The sequence below is a fragment of the Hyperolius riggenbachi genome, chromosome 1 (genome assembly GCF_040937935.1).
Source record: "Hyperolius riggenbachi isolate aHypRig1 chromosome 1, aHypRig1.pri, whole genome shotgun sequence".
NCBI lineage: Eukaryota > Metazoa > Chordata > Amphibia > Anura > Hyperoliidae > Hyperolius > Hyperolius riggenbachi.
This window is the reverse complement of record NC_090646.1, coordinates 134,977,243-135,004,489: the sequence shown is the minus strand read 5'-3', so window position 1 is coordinate 135,004,489 and position 27,247 is coordinate 134,977,243. Positions and strand designations below refer to the sequence as shown.

The window sequence follows — 27,247 nt, the reverse complement described above, 5'->3', positions numbered from 1 at the left end:
GGGGCCGAATTTTGTGGAGCCGGTCATAAGCATGGTGGTCACTTCGATGACAGGTTGTGTTGTCATTGAAGTGCAGGAAGCGCAGGATCATCTCAAATCGTGTCCTGGACATGACAGCAGAGAACATGGGCAGGTGATATATTGGGAGCGTAGACCAATAAGACCGCAATACATTCAATTTGACTAGACCCATGTTAAGGAGAAGACCTAAAAAAGTTTTAAGTTCGGAAACTTGGAGTGGTTTCCACCGGTAAGCCTGGGCATAGTACTTATCCGGGTTGTCGGTGATGTATTGTGTGGCATAACGGTTGGTCTCAGCCACAATTAAGTCGTAGAGATCCTCGGTGAAGAACAGATGAAAAAAGTCTAGGGCCGTTCCTAGATTATCTGTCTCCACCTGGACTCCAGACTGGGCGGTGAAAGGGGGCAGTACGGGTGCGGCGGAACCAGGGGATTGCCGATTGGGATTTGCCAGCACCTCTGGAAGACTGTGGGTAGTACGGGCCCGTTTTCTTGGTGGCTGCGACTCGGGTCTTAATGCACGTGCCACTGAACCAGTTTCAACTTCCCTTCTGGTGCTCACCGCTTCACCAGGGTCTACGGAAGTACTGGTGCTAGGTCCAGGAGATGCTGCGCTGCTTGTGTATGCCTCACCATGAAACCTCAGACCAGCGCTAGCACCACTCTGCTGCCCTTGAGGCAGATCCTGCGGTCCAGTGACATGGTGTGTGGTATGCCTGGCTCTAGCCGGGACCTCAACCTCGTTATCGCTATCGGTCAGCGAGTCACTGCTGTCCACAGGTTCGTACTCTGACCCAGAAGATTCGTCGGATGAGACGTCCCAATCGTCCTCATCCGACTGGGCCATGTACCTGAGAACCTCATCATCGGAATACCCCTTTCTTGCCATGGTGGGCTGCTAAATTTAGGGGGTATTCCTCTGAGACTACCCAGTAAAAAGAGCACCTACCTAGCAAAAGGGAGTACTTGCGGAGCAGAAAGCTGTGGTCACTGAGTTTTGAAAAAAAAAATCAAAACTGATCTTTACAGTGCCACAGCTATTGTACAGTGTTTTTTGCAGTGATCAGAAAAAAAAATTCTATCACTGCGGTGGGGCGGGCTGAATGCAAGTGCAGGCGAACGATCAGGCCTGATCGGCAAACACTGCGTTTTTAGTGGATCCTAGTGACCCCAATATAGATCTGTGTGCGATCAGTAATGATCACTTACAGATACTATATAGTACCAATGCTGATTAGCGACAGTGATGACGCTAATCAGCGACTAATTAGTGACAGTGGTGCGGTGGGCTGAGCGTTAACTGACACTAACACAGGGGCCTAGCTAACTGGCCTAACTGTTAACACTAGTGATACTAAAAACACTGTTTTTAGATCACTAGGATAGTGACCGGGGGGGGGGGGGGGTGATCAGGGGGCAAACAGACAGCAATGGGGGCAATCAAAACAATCACAGACAATCAGAGGGCAATCAAGGCAATTACAACACAATTAGAGCCAATAAGAGTGATTAGAGGGCAATCACAGCCAATCAGCGCAATCAAAGCCAATCACGGGGCAATCGAAAACCAATCACGGGACAATCGAAGCCAATCACGGGACAATCGAAGCCAATCACGGGACAATCGAAGCCAATCACAGCACAATCGAAGCCAATCACAGCACAATCGAAGCCAATAACAGGACAATCAAAAAACCATTCGAGGGACAATCAAAAACCAATCACGGGGCAATCAAAAAACAATCACGGGACAATCTAAGTCACAGGGCAATTGAGACAATTGGAGCCAATCAAAGCACAATCAAGCGTTACAGACAGGAGATTAGATGTACACAATGGCAGGGGGGTGATCTAGGGCAGGGTGGAGTGATCAGAGGGAGATCTAAGGGCAGGGGGGAGGGTGATCAGGAGCCCGCAGTGACAGGTGGTGACGGGGTGATTGATAGGTGATCAGTAGGTAATTACAGGGGAGAATATACGCAAGCAATGCACTGGCGGGGGGGTCTGTGGGCGATCTGAGGGTTCCGGTGGGTGATTGGGTGCCCGCAAGGGGCAGATTAGGGTCTAATCTGATGGGTAGCAGTGACAGGGGGTGACAGGGTGACTGATAGTTGATCAGAAGGTAATTACAGGGTCGAATATATGCAAGCAATGCACTGGCAAGTTGATCAGAGGGGGTCTCAGGGCAATCTGAGGGGGTGGGCGGGTGATTGGGTGCCCAAAAGGGGCAGATTAGGGACTGATCTGATGGGTAGCAGTGACAGGTAGTGACAGGGGGTGATTGATGGGTGATCAGTAGGTGTTTAGAGGAGAGAAAAGATGTAAACAATGCACTTGGTAGGTGTTATGAGGGTGGGCCTGTGGGCGATCTGAGCGTGTGGGTGGGTGATCAGATGCCCGCAAGGGGCAGGTTAGGGTCTAATCTGATGGGTGGCAGTGACAGGTGATGACAGGGGGTGATCGATTGGTGATTGACAGGTGATTACAGGGGAGAATAGCTGTATACAGTACACGGGGGGGGGGGGTCTGGGGAGGATCTGAGGGTGCAGGGGGGTGATCACCTGGCGCACCCAGGGGGCAGTTTAGGACCTGATCTAAAAGATAGCGTTGACAGTTAGTGATTGATAGGTGGGGGGTGATTGATAGGTGATTAGGGGGGTGATTGGGTGCAAACAGTGCTGTCAGGGGGTGGGCAGGGAGGGGGTCTGATGGGTGCTGTGGGCGATCAGTGTGCAGGGGGGGCAGGATCAGTGTGTGTGTGGTGTCACTTACAGTGCTGCCTTCCTCTCTGGTGGTCGATCGAGCGATGTGACCACCGGGGAGGAGGCAGCGTGTATAACACGCTTTGTTTACCTAACAAAGCGTGTTATACACTTTCTATAGGCTGGTTTAAAACGTTGCAACCCGCCGGCGCTGCTGATTGGCCGGCGGGTTGACGTCACATGTGGGCGGAGCCTAATGCCGGCGATGCGCGCGCAGTCTGCGCGCGCGATCGCCCGCAATCCCCTCCCCCAGGACCCAACGCCATTCTGCGTTACGTGGTCCTGGGGCTGCCACTTTGCCGCCGCCAATATGAAGTAGGCGGTCGGCAAGTGGTTAATTAAGACTCTGTTGCATGCAGATTCTCAAACTTGGGCTTATGGTCTACCTGATGAGCATCCTGCCCTTGCTTCCGTTGAGGAATTTTTTAAGGCCATGGCGGCCATCTATGATGATCCAGATAGCACTGCCACGGCTGAACGCAAACTTAAAAACCTCAGACAGAGACACAGTACAGCAGAGGAATATGCGTCAGAATTTAGGAAATGGGCTGTATCCTCTAGATGGGAGCGGTATGCACTTCTTGATAGGTACCTGGACGGGTTGTCGGAAGCAGTAACTGACGTAATGGTTAACCATACAGAGCCTAAAGATCTAGATGAGGCTATAACATTATCTATTAGAATAGATAGACGCCTCAGGTATAACAAAAAGGGCAGGTACCCTATGTATCCTAGGGGTTCAGGGGCTACTAGCTCGGCAATAGATGAGTCTGAGGAGCCTATGCAACTAGGCCACAGGCACCTAACAGAGGCTGAGAGGACAAGAAGACGCAAAGAGGGTCTCTGCATGTATTGCGGAGAGAAAGGTCACATTGCACAAAACTGTGGTAGGAAGTCGGGAAACTCTTCGGCTTAGGTGTGGTTGGGGGTACCACCCTAGGCGGACTAGTTTTACCTCCTAAACAAGAGAAGATATTATTGCCCTGCTCCATAGATTGGGAGGGGCAAAATTCTCCTACCACAGCGTTTGTAGATTCCGGTTCCACTATATAGATTTAAATTTTGTGTTAAGTTTAAATATTCCTGTCCTTCCTGTGGAAAAAATTTGTACGTCACGGCAATTGGTGACTCTCCTTTACAAGGAAAGTCCCCATTGTGATTAAAGTCCCCACTGTGTCAGACTCCTCCTCTCTCACTTCAAGTCGGAGTTTTGCACCACGAGACCATACAATTCTTTGTTTTAAAAATGTCTACTTCTACAGTGATATTAGGCTTACCCTGGTTACGTTTACATTCTCTCAGTTTAATTGGAGGGATGGGCAGCTGACCACATGGTCTCTTTATTGCTCTCAGCATTGTCTACAAAGTATAGCCTTGTGTTCTACTAAGGTTCATGTGGAAGGAGTCCCTCCACAATATCAGGATTACTCATGTGTTTTGTCCTCGAGCAGCAGATCGATTACCTCCACATAGACCTTTCGACTGCCCAATTGATTTGAAACCGGGAACCATGCCTCCTAGGGGTCACTTATATAACCTCTCTCATCCAGAAAAACTGGCCATGGATGATTATATTCAGGAGAACTTACAGAAGGGGTTCATCCGCCCTTCAAGTTCCCCTGCGGGAGCGGAATTCTTTTTTGTTAAAAAAAAAAAGACGGAGGTTTGCGTCCCTGTATTGACTACAGGGGTTTAAATAAGATCAAGATTAAAAATCGTTATCCACTTCCACTCATTGACGACTTGTTTACACAAGTGTCTGAGGCTTCCGTATTTACTAAACTGGATCTGAGAGGGGCCTATAACTTAATTCGTATCAGGGAAGAAGACGAATGGAAGACGGCGTTCAACACGCCCAAGGGGCATTATGAATACTTGGTGATGTCCTTTGGGTTGTGCAACGCTCCTGCGGTTTTTCAGGAGTTTGTGAACGAGATCTTTAGGGAGGTACTGGGTCATTTCGTGATTGTGTATTTAGATGACATTTTGATATTTTCTAAAAATCTCACTGATCATCGCCAACATGTCAAGTATGTGTTACAAAAACTCAGGCAGAATCAATTATTCGCAAAATTGGGAAAATGTGTTTTTGAGATGAAAGAGATATCCTTTCTGGGATATATTATCTCCACGGCAGGCTTATCCATGTATCCCAGGAAGGTCTCTGCTGTGAGGGATTGGCCACAACCCTCTGGGCTTAAAGCACTGCAGCGATTCCTGGGATTCGCGAATTATTATAGGAAATTCATCAAGGGTTTCTCGTCTGTGGTGACTCCACTTACCAATTTGACGAAACAAGGGGCTGATGCCACTCATTGGTCAGAGGAAGCTTGTGCGGCTTTTTCTTTTTTGAAAAAAGCATTCTGTTCTGCCCATATACTACGTCATGTGGATGTGGCTTACCCATTCATAGTAGAGGTAGATGCCTCAGAGGTTGGAGTTGGAGCAGTGTTGTCCCAGTGCTCAGGTCCTCAAGGTGAACTTCATCCCTGTGCCTTTTTCTCTAGAAAATTCTCTCCAGCCCAGAGGAATTATGATGTGGGAAACAGGGAATTGTTGGCCATCAAACTTGCTTTTGAGGAGTGGCGCCACTGGTTGGAGGGGGCGGAGAATGTAATAACTGTATACACAGATCATAAAAATTTGCAATATATTGAAAAGGCCAAAAGACTCACCCCCAGACAGGCTAGATGGGCTCTCTTTTTCTCCCGGTTTAATTTCATAATTACATATACACCAGGGAGTAAGAACGTCAAAGCAAACTATCACGTTGTTTCGAACCGGAAACAGCGCCACCTCCTTCTCCAGAAAGTATTTTGTCCAAGGAGATCATTTTGGCAGCCACCGAAATAGTGGAAGATCTCGCTAACCTTCTTAACCCTTTTTAAGTAGAGGTCCCAAAGGGGAAACCGGAAGGCGTTCTGTATGTTCCCTGTCAGTTGCGTACCAATGTTCTGCAACTGTTTCATGGACATAAGAATGCCGGACATCCTGGTATTTCCAGAACCCAGGAATTGTTAGGTAGATCTGTCTGGTGGCAATCTTTACAACCTGATTGCAGAGAGTTTGTTAAAGCTTGTTCTGTCTGTGCCAGGAGCAAACCCTCCCGACAGGCTCCAGCCAGAACCTTACAGTCTCTGCCCTCCCCTCAGGAACCATGGTCGCATATCTCCATGGACTTTGTGGGGGAACTTCCGGTTTCCAGCGGAAAGACTGTCATATGGGTGGTCACAGATAGATTCAGTAAGATGGCCCATTTTGTGCCTTTGAAGGGTCACCCTACTGCTCAAGAATTGGCTGATCTTTTTGTGCAAAACATTTTTAAATTGCACGGTATTCCGGAGAATATCATCTCAGACAGAGGGGTCCAGTTCGTCTCGAAATTCTGGCAGGCCTTCTGTAAAAGGATGGGTATGTCTTTGTCCTTTTCGTCGGGTTACCATCCGCAGACCAACGGTCAGACGGAAAGGATCAACCAGTCCTTGGAACAGTTCCTGAGATGTTATGTGGCGGACGCCCAACACCAGTGGGTAGAGTTTCTACCATTTGCAGAGTTCGCACATAATAATCTCAGGAATGAGTCTTCGGGGTATGTGCCTTTTCAGGTGGTCAATGGGAAGTTTCCCAAATTTTCCCCCTTACCCGTGAGGGCCTCTCCATTCCCTGTTCTGGAGGAGTGGCAGAAATCTTTTAGGAAGATTTGGGCTAGTGTCAGTGCAAATTTGAAAAAAGCTTTTGGCATACAGAAGAGGCAGGCAGATAAGAGACGATCTGCGGAGTGGGAGTTCAAACCTGGAGACGAGGTTTGGGTGTCTACTCGACATATAGCTCTAAGACAGCCGTCAGCAAAACTTGGGCCCAGGTATATTGGACCATATCCAATTTCTGAAAGGGTTAATCGTGTCACTTACTAGGTCAATTTACCCCCTTCTCTAAAGGTGGGAAAAGCCTTTCTTGTGTCGCTCTTGAAGCCGGCTGTTCAGGTGGATTCCCTCCCGCCTCACCCTGTCATGGTTGACGGTGAGCCTGAATGGGAGGTTGAGGAGATCTTGGACTCCAGACGAGTTCAGGGTTCAGTGCAGTATTTGGTGCATTGGAGAGGGTACAGTCTAGAGGAAAGGTCCTGGGTCAAAGCAGGTGATGTACATGCTGATAATCTTAGGAGACGGTTCCATGAGCTCCATCCTGACAGGCCAGGTGGGACGTGTCCGGAGTCCACGCCTAGAGTGAGGGGTACTGTAACGAAAAATCCGCAACGCCGGATGGATTGCGTAAATATGGTCGCATCTAGTCCGGCAAGCGGACCTTCCAACGCGGGATGCGGAAATTCGTCCGCATCCGCTGCGCAAACCCGTTCGAGCACTCTGCTCCAAACTCACCAGCATGCTGCCTCTAGGGGGCGTGCGCGCACGACAGACACGCCTTTATACTCTTAGAAAGCGTGTCAGCTGACCTGGGGTCAGCTGACATTTTAGCCTGCTCTGATTGGTTGCTGCCTGGGGTGGAGACTTCTCTCCCAGGCAGTATATAAGGAAGTGCTTTTCAGTCACATTTCGTCTGCGATACCCTGTGTCAGCACTCAGACCTAGTCAGCCTTGTCTCTGATATTGTGTTATATATTGGTTTATCGCCAATATATACACATATTATACTGTTTGATTTATCGTGTATGATTCTGTGCCTGTCTTGACTACTCTTCTGCTTCCTGATTCTGTACTTCACCAGCCCGTAGCGTTATCGACTATTGGCTTGGTTTCCGACTATTCTTTTGTCTCATGTTTCTGTACTGCTGCCGCCTGATCTGTTGCCGAACCTCATTTTGTCTGACCTTTCTCCATTCAGTGGAATGTCTCCCACTGTAGGGTTCTATTAGAGGCTTGCCTCTTTGAGACGACTGCCACTAGCAAACCCTTGCTGCTAGAGGCCGAGAATCCTCCACTCCGTCCTTTGGAGGATCTCACACACGGGGTTCCCATTCAGAGTTAACCACACCTCTGAGGAATTACAGTGTGGTGGATATTTCCACAGACTTGAATTTACGCTGTATATTATTATTGTTGTCTGCTGTTCCAGCTTGCTGGAGGTTGTATCTCTGTGCCCTATAGAGATACTCTATTGTACCAAGCACCCTCTTGCATACGATTGTATCGTGTCACACTATACTTGCATTATTGGTGATTCTGCAGATCACCATATAATCAGGTATAGCATCTGTATTATTGGTGATACTGCAGATCACCAATAATCAGAATATCTGTGCTTGCTGACACCAATCGTTACATTTATCCTGCACTGCTCAGCCTGCTTGTTATCAGCACTGATACAATCTCTGACTGAGCATTCAGTCTGGCTTTGCTCAGGAATCATTATAGCTGAGTCTGTCTTCTCTGATGTCTTTTGAAGCCCAAGCCTGCCCCCTTCTGGCTCTGCTATAATGACTGAGCTATAATGATTCCTGAGCAAAGCCAGACTGAGTGCTCAGTCTGGGATTTTATCAGGACTGTAACAAGCAGGCTGAGCAGTGAAGAATGAAACCGAGAGCAGGGTAGGTGTTTTCTCTAATGCAAGTATACTGCATTATTAATTCAGTTCGCCATGTTAACATGATTTAACCACAGCTATAAGTACGCTACCACAAAATACTTCCATGTGCAAAAAAATATATCAACTTCTTCATCTTGAATGTTAACCTTGCACTGTTTCTTTACAACAGCATGTCAGTACATTTCACAGGTCTTTTGCTGAATTCCTGTCAGGAAGCTCTGTTCAGGAAATATCCAGGACATCCTCTGATGTCAAAGAAATGCTGTGTCCACTAGCAGCAGTTTTTCAGTGTTAGTTTTTGCTGTTTTGTTAGATTTTCAAACAAAATGACCAAATGTTTATGCTTTGACAGAGCAGGCAGGCACCATATGGATAAATAATATGTAACCCATAAGAAGTGCAACCACATTCAGGTGTCTCAGAAACGGGTACATTTATAGAGCGCCAACATATTACGCAGCGCTGGACATTAGTTAAGGTTACAGAGAATATTTATGTCACATACAGCAATAAATGCCGATAGATGCCGATAAAGGCATCTTGCTACTAGTTATTTAACGTTCCCGAAATGTCCTAAAACGTTAAATAACCTCAGTAATAAGATGCTATTAGCGACATCTGTCAGACATTACCTGGTCCCGGCGATCCTGTCTACACCACTTCCTGTTTATTTTGCAAGATTCCTGTAGCCAGCCAATCACAATGCAGGGACTGGAGCTGCATGGTGATTTGCTGGCTGCCAGACTCCTGCAAACCAAGTGGGAAGCGGAGAATAAGCGAACGCCCGGGGGCATGTAATGTATACAAACCCCTCTACCTACTCTCACACTGATTCCTCCATCTACCTATGCCTAAACCTAACCGTAACCCAGGACTTATCCCCCCCCCCCCCCCCCCGCAGCCTAACTCAGCACTACTCCTCTTCCTAACCCTGGACTACATCCCGCTGCTTAAAGCTAACTTCCCTGCCTCTAGCTACTCCCTGACGCCACCAGGGGCGGCAATAGTACAAGCCGCGATTAGCGACAGATAGATTAAAGCAGGCGCTAGACACCCGCTATTTATCAGGCACCATAATTTAACTTTCTTGCCGCTAATCATGGCTTGTACTATTGCCGCCTGTGGCGTTGCTATATATATATATATATAGGTGCTTGTCCTGTGCCCTTTTTTTTATGATTACTCAGAAACACCTGAGGTAAGATAATCCCAACAACCTGCAGGTTATCACCTTTACTGCATTTGGCAGGCTGAAAGGTTTGTGCATATATACAGTATATAGACCGCTGTTATTTCCCACAATGCAAAGGTTCACACTGACAAAAGTGTCAGGTCCATGGCATCGCACTTTGATATGGGTTTCACCACACTATCAGCCATACAGACATCACTGATAGATATTCAGGATTTAATTTGGGAAGTGGGGTATTGGCATCTGATTGGGGTGAAATTCAATCCTGGGTTAATGTTGGTCTTTATGTTCAGTTGAGTAGCAATTAGGTGTTTGTGTAATATTGACCTTTAAAATCAAAGAGAAATATACAGGTACATTTTATTTGTCTCCTAAAGGTAGCAGGCAGGCAACCTGCGATTAGCAAAACAATTTTCCTAAATTATGTACCCATCTTCAAACCGGCTGTCTGACTTGTGTTTAATATGCACATTAGTTGCGGACAGTGTTTTAGTGTGCATACGTTTTCTGCACAATACTCGGGCACACTGGAATCTCTGTGTGGAAACAACATTCTTTTATTGGTGTATTTAGGAACTGCTGACAAGCACTTGCATTTGTTGGAGAGCATTTCAGATCCACGCCACTGTTGTCTGTTAGCACTTTTAGAATGCATTATGATATAAAATTCATGAAGTGAGAGACACTGTGAAGTACTGAATATAAGCACAGATAAATCATCCTGTGTAATTTACTGACAATTTGTTATACTGCTCTGCTGAATTAACTCTGAACAGATCATCTTATTATCAAAGCAGGTGTAATGAATACAATTGAATTCTCTCATAAAGTGAGTTTAGGCTTGATGTAAATGTCTGCCCCTAATCTAGAGCATAGGGGGAGAACTGTGCAGGGCCAGTTTTAGGTGAAATATGGCCCTTGGCAAACAATTAACATTGCCACCATGCCCCAGATAGCAGTATTGGGCTGCCTTTGTGTCTGCCTTCTATAATAGCAGTATTAGGTGGCCTTTGTGCGCACCTGCCCCTAGATAGCAGTATTAGGTCTCCTTTATGACCCTCCTCCTCCAGATAGCAGCATTAGATGGCCAATGTATTCGTCCTCCATCAGATAGCAATATTAGGTGGCCATTATGCCCGTCCTCTCCCAAATAGCAGTATTAGATGGCCATTGTATTCGTCCTCCATCAGATAGCAGTATTCAGTGGCCTATGTACCTGTCCTTTGTTCCCCAACCCTGTCCTCAAGGCCCACCAACACTGCATGTTTTGTGGAAATCCACAGAGGTAGTTAATTAGCTTTGCAGAGATGCTAATTACCCCATCTGTGCATGTTTATGGTTTTCTGCAAAACATGCACTGTTGGTGGGCCTTGAGGATAGGGTTGGGGAACTCTGCTTATCAGATAGCAGTATTAGGTGGCCTTTGTGTCCCCTATCCCCCAGATATTGATATTAGATGGCCTTTGTGTCACGGAAGAGCCGTGAGAAAAGAAAACACAATCGCAATCGGTTTTCTGCACCGACTGTCGTTAATTTGCCAGGTCAAAATTTTATGTTTAGGTCCGAGCAGACTGCAGCCTTGGGGTTTTTCCTTTGGTGAAATCTGGCCATCTCAGCTGCTAGCTGAATTCTTTTTATGAGATACATTTGCTCTCTGATAAGGCATGTTTGTATAATTACCTGGTTCAAAAGGAATTCCTTCAGGGACCAGCAACCCCAAATGGCTGCTGGCTCCCTTTATGGACAGGATAAACACAGCAGGGGGCCTTTTCAGGATCTGGTCTCTCCAGGCCTGCTGGAGACGTCAACCAACCTTAGGAATACATAGAGTATATGATTTTTGCTTGTTTAAGGAATACCGTTTTTATGAGATGTATGAAAAATATATCATTCTGCTGGTCTGGATCTGGTGAATATTTTAATATTAAATTGGTGGCCCTGACATACCCAGCCACCAAGTTATTCAGCTGCTTGGTGCCAGAACATGTCACGCCAACCAAGTTTGATGTCATACGAATTGGCATATTCTGAGAAATATGATTCTGTGGTTGTTATGTGTGTGCGGGAAGCGTGAGCTGAAATATGAAAATGTCATATTTTTGTGCACACAAACATCCCACCCAGAAGGTTAACTGCAGCCTGTCCAGCCCCTGGGCTGAACCTGAGACCCCACCCAAAAAGGTGGGTCATTCAAAAGAACTCGACAGGGACTCTTCCCCAGTCCTTCATCTTAAACACCGACAGGAGAGCAGGCTGCTAGCGTGAGGACTGAGCTAGTGGCCATCTTGTTTGAACTTTGCTCTGGAACAAAGGATCTTTAACGTGTTTCCCAAAGCGGACATATTTCTAAAAACCTGAAACTTAAGTATTTGTTTATATTCTTCCCTTTTAATTTATACTGGGTTACTGTTCTCTTTAATTGTTGATTTTAATGAATTTCTGTATATATTAATTATTTATATTGCATTTATAATAAAATACTCTAAAGTCATTTATTTGCTCAGCTACACCTACTATTCAGCCACACAGAACGAATCCTAGCTTTCTGAAGATTTGCTACCGAGAAGTGTTGTTAATTAGCCAGAATAGCCTGTTAACAGTTTTAAACCCCAGGTCTTAGAGTCAGTCAGTGGGCTTCTCTTCCCCATTAAAAAGAGATGGTGGCAGCCTAGTATTTTGGGGTTATAGTTTGCACGCCTCCTTCTAGTCTGTCTGCTGCCAAAATTCCAATGGTTTCAGCTCATCGATTGCATTCACGAGATTGGATGGTCTGTGTGCTGAAACCGATTGGAAGGTATTGTGCGTTCCGGCCACCAGGGGGCGTGTGATAGTGTTTGGCAGCGTTTGGGATATCTGTGTTGTGCTGAAAGTATCTCAGATAGCGCTATCGAATTAGCTCTGTCGAGAAGCAAACCAATTCGCTGGTTGCTAGCTGAGTGCAGTATATTTTTTTATATATACAGAAAGACTGTGTAGCCCAGTACCCCTACCCAAACATTTTTATTTTATTTTTTAGTTTAGTTTAGGATTCCACCGAATCCGACTCTAATTTGCATATTACAATCTTGTTGATTGAAAGCTTGAAAATGGGGGAGAAACCGAGAGCCCAATATGGTGCAGTATGTTAATATGGAGAGATCTGTTGTGAATAAATGAGATGATTATACTCACAAGGGTGGGTCGCCACAAAGACAACCACTAGAAAGGCCGGCGGGGAGAATTGTAACCTGACCCCGCTCAGGTTAAAAAGTCGCTCTCTGTAGATAGGAGAAAATGGGGATACACCCCTCCACCAAGGGTGGACTAGATAATATTGAAATACGATAACAGAGGCGCCTCTGTTATCGTATTTCAATATTGTTGATTGAAAGTATGTAACATGAAATTCGTCTCTGCCAACGCTTAGGAATTTTAAAAGACAACTGAAGTGAGAAGGATATGTAGACTGCCATATTTATTCCCTTTAGTCATAGACTAAAACTAGTCCTTGGTATGAATACTTGTAAAAGGTAGAGACCGGAACAAAGAACATCTATCAGGCCCTAGGCAATGGGTACATGTAAGAGTGATGTGCAGGTACTCTGCAGGGGAGTGAGGGGATTCTTCCTCTATTACATATTCTTCATGCACAATCTGAACATGGATCAGGCCCTAGGCAATGTAACTGTGGGTACATGTCTGCAGGGGAATGAGGAGATTCTTCCCCTATTACACATTCTTCATGCACAATCTGAACCAAGTTTATGGGTGATAGATAACACCTCTGTGTTCAATGTGCACAACATTCTCAGTTGATTCCCTGCAGCTCTGTGGGAAGTGCATATGTAGAGTATAGTACTACTGTGTACCAAAGTAAACTTGAGACAGATGAAATTAAAGTTGTATACATACCTGGGGCTTCCTCCAGCCCCCTTTCACGCTAATCAGTCCCTTGCTGTCCTCCTCCACCACCTGGATCTTCTGCTATGGGTCCAGGTACTTGAGCCGCATGCACACACTCCGCCGCCGGGAGCGTACTACACCTGCGCAGCACTATTGCGCAGGTGCAGAATGCTCCTGGCTGTAGGAGCAGCACGTGGCAGGACTGCGCTGACTGACTTAATTACTCATAGCAGAAGATCCAGGTGGTGGTGGAGTACAGCCATGGACTGATTAGCCTGAAGGGGGCTGGAGGAAGCCCCAGGTATGTATAAAAGTTTTTTTTCCATCTTTTCATCCGTCTCAGGTACCCTTTAATTCGTAGTCACCAAACCAAATTTTAACAACATATCAAATTATTTGATTTCATGAGCAAAGAGAATGCATACATTTGCATAAATCAGCATCAACGCAGAATTATTTCCATCTCATTGACCATCTCTATTAGTGACACGGCTACACATCAGGCTTTATTCTTACAGCATAGATGTTATTTAATATATATAAGAGATTCCTGTATACAAATCATATATACTGTACAGTCACAATCAGAAATGTATATCTGACTTTAAAAATACGGGGACTGCGTTATTGAAGCAGCACAAGTAACTAATTTTGATTGGTTTATTTCATTTTTGTGGACTAAGCACAGCTATTACTGTATATGTAAATTATTTATGATGACTATTATCTGAGAAATAGAAAATTTTATCATATATTCTATTTTAATTACAGTTTAAACTCATTAGGAGTCGGAGTCAGTGCATTTTTTCCCGACTCCGACTCCAGGCACCCATAATTGCTCCGACTCCGATTCCACAGCCCTGTTTGTGTCCAAAAATATTACATTTTCATATTTCAGCTCACACTTTCCGCACACACATAACAACCACAGATTCATATTTCTCAGAATATGCCAATTCGTATGACATCAAACTTAGTTGGCGTGACATCATGTTCTGGCACCAAGTAGCTGAATAACTTGGTGGCTGGGTATGTCAGTGCCCTCCAATTTAATATTAAAATATTCACCAGATCCGGACCAGCAGAATGATATATTTTTCATACCTCTCATATCAACGGTATTCCTTAAAGGGGCAGTATGGCGAAAAATTGTAAAATGTAAATTATGTGCAAACATACACAACTAAGAAGTACATTTTTTTCCAGAGTAAAATGAGCCATAAATTACTTTTCTCCTATGTTGCTGTCACTTACAGTAGGTATTAGAAATCTGAAAGAAGCGACAGGTTTTGGACTTGTCCATCTCTTCATAGGGGATTCTCAGGCATTTATTTTTAAAAGCATTAGTGAATGGCAGTTGCTCTGTCCAACTGACAAAAAACTGAGTAGCAAGTAGGGAAGCTGGCCAGCATCATTGTTTAAATCCTTTTTAGCGAATATCTTTTTAAAGAATTAAAGCCTTGCTGAGCATACCCTAGGAAGAGATGGACTAGTCCAAAACCTGTCACTTCTGTCAGATTTCTATTACGTACTGTAAGTGACTGCAACATACGAGAAAAGTAATTTATGGCTCGTTTCACTCTGGAAAAAAACGTACTTCTTATTTGTCTATGTTTGCACATATTTTAAATTTTACAATTTTTCGCCATAGTGCCCCTTTAAGCAAGCAAAAATCATATACTCTATGTATTCCTAATGCTGGATACACACCATGCGTTTCCGCGTTTGATGCGTCCGTCGATACTCGTCGATTCGATTATTTCCGACATGTCCGATTCAAGCTTCGATGGATCGTTAGGTCGATTTGCCATACTTTACATGGCAATCGACCTAAAAATCATCGAAATTCGTTCGGAAATGCTCGGAAATAATCGAATCGACGCGGATCGACGGACCCATTCGACGCGGAAACTCATGGTGTGTATCCAGCATAAGGTTGGTTGGAGAGACCAGATCCTGAAAATCCCCCCTGCTGTGTTTATCTTGTCCATAAAGGGAGCCAGCAGCACTTTGCCATTTGGGGTTGCTGGTCCCTGAAGGAATTCCTTTTGAACCAGGTAATTAAACAAACATGCCTTATCAGAGAGCAAACTTATCTCATTAAAAGAATTCTGCTAGCAGCTGAGATGGCCAGATTTCACCAAAAGAAAAACCCCAAGGCTGCAGCCTGCTAGGACCTAAACATAAAATTTTGATCTGGCCCGTTAATGACAGTCGGTGCAGAAAACCAATTGCGATTGTGTTTTTTTTTTCTCACGGCTCTTCCGTGACACAAAGGCCATCTAATATCAATATCTGGGGGATAGGGGACACAAAGGCCACCTAATACTGCTATCTGATAAAGCAGAGTTCCCCAGCCCTATCCTCAAGGCCCACCAACAGTACATGTTTTGCAGAAAACCACAAACATGCACAGGTGGGGTAATTAGTGTCTCTGCAAAGCTAATTAACTACCTCTGTGGATTTCCACAAAACATGCAGTGTTGGTGGGCCTTCAGGACAGGGTTGGGGAACAGGTACCTCTATACCCCCATATAGCAGTATTAGGTGGCCCTTGTGCTCCTCTCCTCACATACCATTTTTAGGTGGCCTTTTTGCCCTCATACTATCCATTCTTTCCAATTCTCACAGTTCCTTCATATACAGTGGCTTGCAAAAGTATTCGGCTCCCTTGAAGTTTTCCACATTTTGTCATATTACTGCCACAAACATGAATCAATTTTATTGGAATTCCACGTGAAAGACCAATACAAAGTGGTGTACACGTGAGAAGTGGAACGAAAATCATACATGATTCCAAACATTTTTTACAAATCAATAACTGCAAAGTGGGGTGTGCGTAATTATTCAGCCCCCCTTGGTCTGAGTGCAGTCAGTTGCCTATAGACATTGCCTGATGAGTGCTAATGAATAAATAGAGTGCACCTGTGTGTCATCTAATGTCAGTACAAATACAACTGCTCCGTGATGGCCTCAGAGGTTGTCTAAGAGAATATTGGGAGCAACAACACCATGAAGTCCAAAGAACACACCAGACAGGTCAGGGATAAAGTTATTGAGAAATTTAAAGCAAGCTTAGGCTACAAAAAGATTTCCAAAGCCTTGAACATCTCACGGAGCACTGTTCAAGCGATCATTCAGAAATGGAAGGAGTATGGCACAACTGTAAACCTACCAAGACAAGGCCGTCCACCTAAACTCACAGGCCGAACAAGGAGAGCGCTGATCAGAAATGCAGTCAAGAGGCCCGTGGTGACTCTGGACGAGCTGCAGAGATCTACAGCTCAGGTGGGAGACTCTGCACATAGGACAACTATTAGTTGTGCACTGCACAAAGTTGGCCTTTATGGAAGAGTGGCAAGAAGAAAGCCATTGTTAACAGAAAAGCATAAGAAGTCCCGTTTGCAGTTTGCTACAAGCCATGTGGGGGACACAGCAAACATGTGGAAGAAGGCGCTCTGGTCAGATGAGACCAAAATGGAACTTTTTGGCCAAAATGCAAAACGCTATGTGTGGCGGAAAACACTGCACATCACTCTGAACACACCATCCCCACTGCCAAATATGGTGGTGGCAGCAGCATCATGCTTTGAGGGTGCTTCTCTTCAGCAGGAAAAAGGGAAGCTGGTCAAAGTTGATGGGAAGATGGATGGAGCCAAATACAGGGCAATCTTGGAAGAAAACCTCTTGGAGTCTGCAAAAGACTTGAGACTGAGGTGGAGGTTCACCTTCCAGCAGGACAACCACCCTAAACATAAAGCCAGGGCAACAATGGAATGGTTTAAAACAAAACATATTTATGTGTTAGAATGGCCCAGTCAAAGTCCAGATCTAAATCCAATCGAGAATCTGTGGCAAGATTTGAAAACTGCTGTTCACAAACGCTGTCCATCTAATCTGACTGAGCTGGAGCTGTTTTGCAAAGAAGAATGGGCAAATATTTCAGTCTCTAGATGTGCAAAGCTGGTAGAGACATACCCTAAAAGACTGGCAGCTGTAATTGCAGCAAAAGGTGGTTCTGCAAACTATTGACTCAGGGGGCTGAATAATTACGCACACCCCACTTTGCAGTTATTGATTTGTAAAAAATGTTTGGAATTATGTATGATTTTCATTCCACTTCTCACGTGTACACCACTTTGTATTGGTCTTTCACGCGGAATTCCAATAAAATTGATTCATGTTTGTGGCAGTAATGTGACAAAATGTGGGAAACTTCAAGGGGGGCGAATACTTTTGCAAGCCACTGTATGCCTCCTGAGTCCTCTGTGGTCATTTTCCCAGTGCCACTTACATCAAGAGACACAGGTGCTAGAAGTCATATTTGCTACCAAGAAGTGGTAGTGTGAATGAATGCAATCTACTTCTTAGGTTTAATTTTGCTTTAAGAGAGGTAAATATGCATATAGAACACAACTATAGAAGTTACTAAGAAGTCACTATTAGTTTCCATGGAAAGTTGAAGTTTGCCTTGCAGACTTTGAGGAGTTTCCCTCTTGGAACACAGTCCTGGCAAAAATTAAGGACCACATGTAGATGTTATCCAAAGCAGAGCATTTACCCACGTTTCAATGGCATGAATAGTGATGTACTAATATTTTAATGATAGACTATGGATTATTGTTCCTTCTTTCCTCTGTAAATGGACACTAAAATATATTTATCTACACCCTACTGAGGAGGGCCCAAGTCAGGTGGGCAGGCCACCTTGTTTGTATGCCAGACACGTCTCCCCAAGGGACTATTCTATGGGAAACTTTCTGAAGGAAATGGGCAGAAAAAAATGCTTCATAGATACACTAAAAGTTTGAGGTGGTCAGAAAAACACTTCAAGGACACGCTCAAAGTCTTTATGAAGAGCCTTGGCATTGACCTGGACTGGAAGAACCTAGCAAAAGATCACCCTGTCTGGCGAAGCTGTATCAACATAGTTAAAGGGGTTCTGTGGCCCTTTTTCAAAATGCAATTTAAATAAAGAGATATGTTCCTTTCATAAGTACAAATCTTTTTTCCCTTGTCTTGTTTAGAAACAGCTGTGCTGTCTCTCTCCTGCTCCTTTCTAATTATTTGTCTAGTTAGATAAATATTGTTTTGCAATTAGAGGCAGACTAACAGCAGCTGTTCCTCCCTGCTATCTGTCTCTCCCTCCCCTTGCTGCAGTTATATGATGAGTTATCCCTGACCTTTCTATGTGCTCCAGACAGCATGGGGAGGAAGATCTGACTCGCTCCAGTGAGGCTGACAGCAGGGGGAGATCTGCCTCGTGGCTTCAGCTCAGCTCATCTCTGGCAGTACTGGGAGACTTAATTTACTCAATTTACATCGCAGCCATCTTGCCCAAAGGTTTAAAAGTTATATTTTATTAATTAAGTTATTTATTGGCAGCGGGGAGTTGCGAAATTAGGAGAAATTAAAAGGGGGAATAACAAGGGGAAACAGTAATATGTTTATTTTAATGTGCTGTAATTTCTTTACAGATCTTCTTTAAGTGGTAATTAGAACAAGTGGTGAGCATCTTACTGGCTTGAAAATGATAAGTGGTGGTGAGGAGTGCAGACAAGTAGGGATTTAGAAAGTGAGTGGCTGTTTAGGTAGAGAAACATCACTCTTTCTTTGCATTTTGCATTAAACAAATGCCTGTATGCAAGAGCCCTAAGCATGATGGCTGTAAGGCAGGGAATGGGTCTAGCACAGGATGTCTGACTAGTCAGAAAACAAGTGGTTTTGTGCTAAGAAGGCATGCAGGCAGAGACTTGGTTAAGATGTCAGATCAAGGAAGGGCTGAGCGTTAGGCATAAGTGCAGCCACAGAAGGCGTTATGTGCTGTGTGCATATGCAGGCCAGTAGTAATTAATTATTGACCAGCTATGCAGACAGAGAACACTCTATGCTGGCCATAATCATTTTTGGTCTAAACAAATTGTGTAGATAGGAGTGATCAGAGAATGTAGAAATGTAAAGCAGCTACATCCTTTCATTTAGACTCGTTACACACCTTGTACGTTACCTTTTTGCTATATTACTAATATACAGTATATATATATATATATATATATATATTTTTTTTTTTTTTTTGTCACATACTGTACATCCCGAGATACATACAAATTCACTGTTAAGTACGGAATGCCCGTCATGATGATGTCACTTCCATACCGAAGGAGAAGACAGAGCATGCAGAGAGTTTGGAGGAGCTGCGGGGGACATTTTCGGTGGTGAGTAAACTTGAAGCACAATGGGGGACAGTAGTTAGACGGGGTGGGGGAGGACAGCTGTGGCTGGAGGAGTCACAGAGTAGGACAAAGGTGATGCACAGGGGGTCACAGTGGAGGCACAAGGTACAGAGGGGGACACTGGAGGCACAGGGGGACAGAGCCAGATCATCCACAAGGCAAACCTAGGTAGCAGCCTAGGGCCTGAAGAGAGTCTTACTAAAAAAATCTTACTAAAAATTAGCAATTGGTGGCCAAAAACTGCTAATTTGCCTAGGGACCCATTTCATCTTAATCCATTTCTGGAGGGGGACAATGGAGGCACAGCAGGAGCATAGTGTTCCAACTTACAAACAAATTCAACTTAAAGTGGACCCAAATTAAAAATACAAGATTTCAGAAATAAAATCTATTTTCTAACTTATAATAATAAATAGCAGCCTTTTTTCAGCTGCATGATGACAAATATAAAATATTTTATATTTAGTGGAGAAACCCCTCCCTTCCTTTCATATTGCCGGGACAGAATCCGGCAGACTGGTGGAGTAGATGGTGTCCAGCAAAGGAGGAATTGCTAATGGCTGCCACCTGTATAACTCTAGTTATGAAAAAAGAAGGGCGAAAAGCATGCACTGAAATGCTCATAGGCTTGAAGGAGTGTTTATTTATCTTTGTATGTGTCAGAGTGGTGCAACTAAATATTTTGAATTAAAAAAATGTTTGGTTTGGGTCCGCTTTAAATACAGACCCACAGGCCCAACTTGTTTGTTAACCTGGGACTACTGTACCTGTACATGTAATATATAGATAGACAGACAGACAGATAGATAGATAGATGTATATGTCCTTTACTCAGTACAAAAATATGCAATGTTAAATGTAAAATAATCCATCCTTTTTAAGATTGTTTACACATTTTGTCCCCTTACCTTACCTTTTGCTTCATTTTGATTGTTTACTTCTTGTAATGCAGTTTATCACTAAACTTAGGTTTAGAATCAGTACTAACTCAAGAACAAAAAGAAAAGGAGCGCATTATTGCCTATGCTAGTAGAAGCTTGCAAAATACTGAAAAGAATACAACCAATTATAGTTTATTTAGATTGGAATTATCTCCCATAGTCTAGGCAGTATCAGAAACATTTTCAGAAAATCCAACTGGATAGTTCAGTTCACCATAGTAACAGTTAATAATGCAATCTGCTAAACTTGGCACTCTAAAACAGCGTTTGTGATCTAGACCTTCTAAATATAATTTCACAATTACATACAAACCAAGATACACTAACAAATGAACCTGATCCGTTATCCAGAATTCCATTTAGAGAAACAGTATCCACAGATGTGGATTTAAACTAAAAGCAGTAGAAATTCCGACAATGCTTTTAAGTAAGTCAATTTGTAATTCTTTGCAGGAAAGAAGTTGTTGTACAGGTAACATTATTGATAGGACAGCTTTGTAATTGCATAGAACACCAATAACAAGAGCCAATAATGAAAAGAACAAGAGTCAAAATTAAAAAAAAAAAACAGACCTCACACAATAAAACCAGAAGAAGGTTGCAAACTACTTCAACATTGGGAACGATTTTTTCTTTTTTAAATGAGAATTTTTATTGCGTTTTCTATCAAGATGCCAAAGACAAGGCATCAAATATCAAAAGCAACATAAAAAGAACAAAAAATAATACAGATTCATGACAATCAAAATACATAGGAATCACATATCAGCTTATCATATAAAATCATGCAGCAGATTGATGTAAACATGACCTTCCTGACATAATTTGATATCACAGAGGGTGGACACTTACTACCCATCAGACCAGGGACCCTGAAACCTGATGAAACTAGCACAAGTTAGAAATCATTGTCTCACAAGCTTCCACTCATCTATGCCATATTCTACAGAACTTCTTAAATTAATTGAATGACTGGTAGTTATAGGGTTTTGTTCTTTGGTGATTGTTGTTGTAGGGACCAAGAATACCTATGTGAGAAGTAGGGAGAGACCAGGAGCCCAATGTTGCAGTATCGTCAGGTATAGGGAGGATACAATTATATAGATATATACAGAAAAGGGGGGGAATCACTTTTGTGCTGAGTTTTACCACCCTGCATTGAGCCCTTAAAGCTGCAGTGGCCTAATTTTTTAAAAATAGCCTGGTCACTGTCAGTCCTTAAAGCGGAATATAACCCTGCATTTCAACTTTGCTCTAAAACATTATTTACAGTATATTATATGCAACCAGCATTTTTTTTTTTACTAGACCAGCATTGGAAGGGTTACACAGGGCTTTAAAGTTCCTAGAGATTTCTGCAGACGCATCCCAACTTAAGTTAGATACTTTTTGTTTACATAGATGTATCTAAGTGTTTATTGTGACTCATCTCTCTCACTGAGAAGGAGTTGGAGGACAGCCAAAGAGTGTGTAACATTTCTAAATATATACATATAACTAAATAGAATGTAACTATCTGAACGTCTGCACGGAACGTAAAACCTCTGTGTTTAACCCTTCCAATGCTGGTCTAGTAAAAAAAAAAATGCTTTTTGCATATAATATGCTGTAAATAATGTTTTAGAGCAAAGTTGAAATGCAGGGTTATATTCCGCTTTAAGTGGTTAAAGTCAAAAGTAAGAGGTAATGGTAATACATCCCGTAAGACATGAATTATCGACTTCCAGTGTTTAATTACTCGTGGGCAGAGCCATACACAATGTATACAATTAACACTAGATGCTTGTAACGTTTGCGGAATCGTTTTCGTGGTCAGCACACAAGATGCGCACTGACACAACGAAAACCCTCCACACGCGTATAATTAGGTGAACCCAGGCTAGGTGCAATGCACCAGCAGAGGGCAATTTCCACCGGCAGATGGCGCTGCGGAGTGCAGATGAGCACAGCCTCTGCACGGCCACAAATGCCAGATGGGAATTGTACAGATCTAAGACAATGCGGGGCTGAACAGCCCTTAAAGAGAAGAGCACAGAGATAGACTAAATGTGTGTTCCCCAAACTAGTCGCCACCCAGCGACGGTGAACACACATTCGCCGAAACAAAGTATGAACGCGATCGCGAGAGAGGCGATCGCCAGAAGTGACACAAGACTGATCAGAACAGAACACAAGAGTAGCAAAGGCACAGCAAACGACAATAAGAAAATAACGAAAATAACAAACGCTAACTAAACGCGAACACCGCACTCATTCGCAACAGCGAATGCGTTTACAGCGCGATCTCCGCACGTTAAGCGCAACAGAGACAAGCACGCCTAACTAACCACCGACAGACAAACACGAAACAGAGGACGTGAGCGCTTGCTTAACGGTTACCTCACTGAGCCTACAGCAAGCATTCGTATCAGGCAAGACAGACAGACGGAAAACAGGAATATGAGAGGAAAGATCCACTGCTCTTTCCGTCAGAGCGGGTGCGATACGGATTCAGGAACAGGCTAGGAAAGATCCACTGCTCTTTTCGCCAGAGCGAGTGCGATCCGGGTTCAGGAACAGGAAAGGGAAGACCCACTGCTCTTTCCGCCAGAGCGAGTGCGATCTAGGTACAGAAACAGGATTGCAGATCAGAAGGATCCACAGCTGCTACCGCTAGGGGCCAGTGCGATCCAAACATAACAGACAGATGAGATAGCTGGTAGCAACCGCTGCTCCAGCTATACTCCAAGAAAGCAGATCAGAAGGATCCACAGCCGCTACCGCTAGAGGCTAGTGCGATCCAAGCAAGACAGATGAACAGAAGGGGCTACCAGTAGCAACCGCTGCTCTGGTTAGCACCCCCAGACAGACAGAACGATTTCCTGATGACCACCGTTGGCAACAGGACAATCGCAACAGAGAGGCAATACAGACAAAACATATAACAATCTAACTGCACTAGGGAAGCTGCCTAGTGCAGTCCCAGAATTACTCTAAGATAACTTTAACAAGCAATAGCACGGCTGACACTCTAGGAGTGTTTCAACAAACCATGAAGGATGACCAGCAAAGGACTCTGGGAAAAACATGGCTTTTATACTGCCAGCCTATAAAGGAGGCAGCTAGGTGATTTGCATAACCAATGTATGCAAATTCCTCAGCAGCAGAGCAGATCAGAAACTTGCAAAGGAAAGACAGGTCTCTCTTCCAGAGACCTGCAGCCCACAGACTAGAGGAATGGTCAAACAGCTGTCTGCCTGTGCAGCCAGCTGAGCGGATCATTGCAATGATCTACATTTAAATCAGCAACCATCATGTATAATATATATTTTCGTAAGCCTGAGCGGAGAGAAATATGCTTGATAATGCCATTTGATATGTGTGACTCTGTCTTGATAATAACCATTTTACTAAAATCTCCTCAAACTCCGACCATTGACATTGGGAAAGATTGAATTGAAAGATGGAAATTTGGTGAGGAGTATTCTAATAACATCAGATTAAGGCCAACTATCAAATACCATTGGCAAAAGAAACAAGAGAAATAGAAAATACTGTACACAGAAAATAGGGACATTTCGGACCACCTTACCAAATATGCCATGGCAATTCCAACTAAAGCCCAAACAACTGAAACCACAGCAAAGAATACATACAAATATATGGAGTTCTAAAGAAGATACACTCCGATTAGGGTACATGTTCAGACAGCAAGGTTATTATAGAATTGTGATAGGGTTGATAATGGTACATGTGAACGATTTTCTTAGAAAAAGAAAAGAAATCTAGATGAATCCTCTACATTCAAGGATTAGTATGAGTTTGTAATCATACCATTCAAAAAAAAAAACACTGTCTATTAACTGTATTGTATGCTGTTTGACTCATATTGAATGGATTCGGGAATCATTAACAAAGATTGTAGGTGATGAAAACTTTAATGGGTAAAGAAGATTCAGAAGATAATAGTTCATAAACTCAAACTGCAAAAGTAGTACAGAGGCGCCAACAGGGTAAAAACAATATTTCTTTAAAATGGATAAAATGAAGTAGGTAGCGGTGGACTTACCCCTCCAAAACAAACACAAAAACTTGCTGTTTTAAGCAAAAATCAGTTTATTTACATACTTCGAACAAGGTGCAACACGTTTCGCGGGTATATCCCACTTCCTCAGGCAATAAATAGGAGCATATAACCAATGCGGTCCGGTACATAGCCTAGCGCCTCTGTTCGGAGTATGTAAATAAAGTGATTTTTGCTTAAAACAGCAAGTTTTTGTGTTTGTTTTGGAGGTGTAAGTCCACCGCTACCTACTTCATTTTATCCATTTTTAAAGAAATATTGTTTTTACCCTGTTGGCACCCCTGTACTACTTTTGCAGTAGTTTCCACCCCTGGTGGAGGGGAATTCTTCCTTTTTTCCGATCTACAGAGAGCGACTTATTAATCCTGAGTGGGGACAGGTCTAATCTCCTCACCTGCCTTCATAGTGGTTACCTGGACGGTAACCCTTGTTTGTGAGTATAACCTACCTATACTTACCTTCCATACCCAATTTACAGTACATACTACACTATACTGGGCTTTCGGCGTCTTCCCTTATAAACTCAAACTGGTAAGTCAAGAGAGGTAGACTGTGTATTTGTACCACTGAAAGCTAAAATGAAAAGAGAAAAACTACCATAATTATGGTAAACTATTCTATGGTTTAAAATTAATCAACCATTTGCATAAATACAAATGTGCAAATTTGTGGTTCAGCAAGAGACTATGCACAATACTGTAAAAGAAACAAACATACAACACCAAATTGCAAAACATGAATGAGTTTATTACTAAACTGCATAGCAAGCAGGAAAACAATCAAATAAAATAAAAAATAGAAAACTTTGGGGTAATGGTGAGGTGCCAAATACCAAACAGTGTAAAGTATCAAGAATATGTGGAGGCTCTCAGATAAATGTACTGACAGAAAAACATATCCAGATAAATCTACACAATGATCAACATACTTTAGTAAAGGGTAAGGTGCAAAGTGTGTGAACAATCCTATTAAAATACATACAATGCAACCAATGTGTATGAACATCAAAACTGTCACAAGACATGAAACCCTGGTGTCTAGTGTGATAAGCTGAAAAGATGCCTCTTTAGGTGCCAGAAGAGGTTACCTGTGATGAAGATAAGAAGCCAACCTATAGTCCACCAGAGCCAGCTTACCCTCACTTGACGGGTACCGCAGGCATCACCTACTTCCTCAGAGGCCACTTGGTGTGCTAAAGCTGTTGGAAATCATGGGCTACAGTTCTACCTCTCAGAAAAAAAAACAGCCCTGCTCCCTTACCCAAAATGTCTTCTGTTCTCCTTAAGTACTCAGGTCTGATTTCCTAATGTTCTGCAGGGCTGGTGGGTGATGATAGCAGAAAAAACATGTTGTGACAAACCAGGCCTGGAATTATTACAAATTATCTGCTATTAATCAGCAAGGGTTTGCGATCCTTTACTAAATCATATTGAATTATAGCAATGATTCCTGAAAGTTTAGTGAGTTATTTTTTTTTTTTAAATAATTTGAGGCATTTAATAAAATAATTCTGCTTTTAGTGCCATGCAAAGAAAAAATTTGAAAGTGTAAAACAGATGTACATTTTTCAAATAATCACACATATACGGAAGCGTACATTTAAAAGCACCGTTAGCTAATTTGGGCACATGGATTTTTTTTCATGTAGCGAGACAACGTCTCGCTACATGATAGCCGCTGCTCAGCGGCATCCCCCCAGCCCCTCCGATCGCCTTCTCTTGGAGGGCTTCCCCCGTCGCCATGGCGACGGGGCGGGATGACGTCATCGACGTCGTGACGTCAAAGGGGAATCCGATCCACCCCACAGCGCTGCCTGGCACTGATTGGCCAGGCAGCGCACGGGGTCTCGCCTGGGGGGGCCCTGCATCGCGGCGGGTAGCAGCGGATCGGCGGCGGGCGGCGGCGATCGGGTGAGACACGCAGCAAGCAAAGTGCTTGCTGCGTGTTTAAAAAAACAATTATTTAAATCGGCCCAGCGGGGCCTGAGCGGCGACCTCCGGCGGTAATGGACGTAACAATGCGTCCATACCGCTAAGGAGGTTAAAGGCTGCAGGAAATAGCAGTAGATGAATACTGGTACATTTACCAATATTCTACTACTTAATTTTTATAGTGGAATATTGGTAGTATTTGCTGATATTTCACTATGACCCATAGTCCTTAGTCTCACACAGAACCCTGTGGTGGTACCTAACCTAACCCCCCCCCCCCCCCATGCCAAACCTTAAATTTCTCTGGTGGTGCCTAACCCTAAACCCCCCTGGTGGGCAACTAACCTTAGCCCCTTCTCTGGTGGACAACTAACCTTGACCCCTTCCCCCCGGTGGGCACCTAACCTCAACCCCTCCCCCCCCCCCATGGAATGCTTATCTTAACCATATGCCTTCCCACCTGCCTAACCTTCCTTCACCACAAAAACAAATTTGTGTGCCTGCTATGTAGTCCGCCCACTATGTGAACTGCGGCTAGGACGCTCTGCAAATTTGTAAGCACCTCTTTTAGCTGTTTTGTATAAGGAATATCCATCTGTTAATCAATTATCTATCCGTCTATCTATCTTTCTACCTTTTTATTGTAGAGGAGTAGTAAGAAAGGTATAGACAAAACCA

At 43.7% G+C, this 27,247-nt stretch overlaps 1 long non-coding RNA gene across 1 annotated transcript in view; it reads left to right on the top strand.

Annotated features, from left to right (window-relative positions):
* LOC137566407 (uncharacterized) overlaps positions 1-18,392 on the top strand; it is a 38,782-nt gene extending 20,390 nt beyond the window's left edge. Inside the window, exon 3 of the long non-coding RNA XR_011030969.1 lies at positions 18,084-18,392. This is a non-coding gene — a long non-coding RNA (uncharacterized lncRNA). The remainder of the gene's footprint in view (positions 1-18,083) is intronic.
* Positions 18,393-27,247: the final 8,855 nt, after the last annotated feature.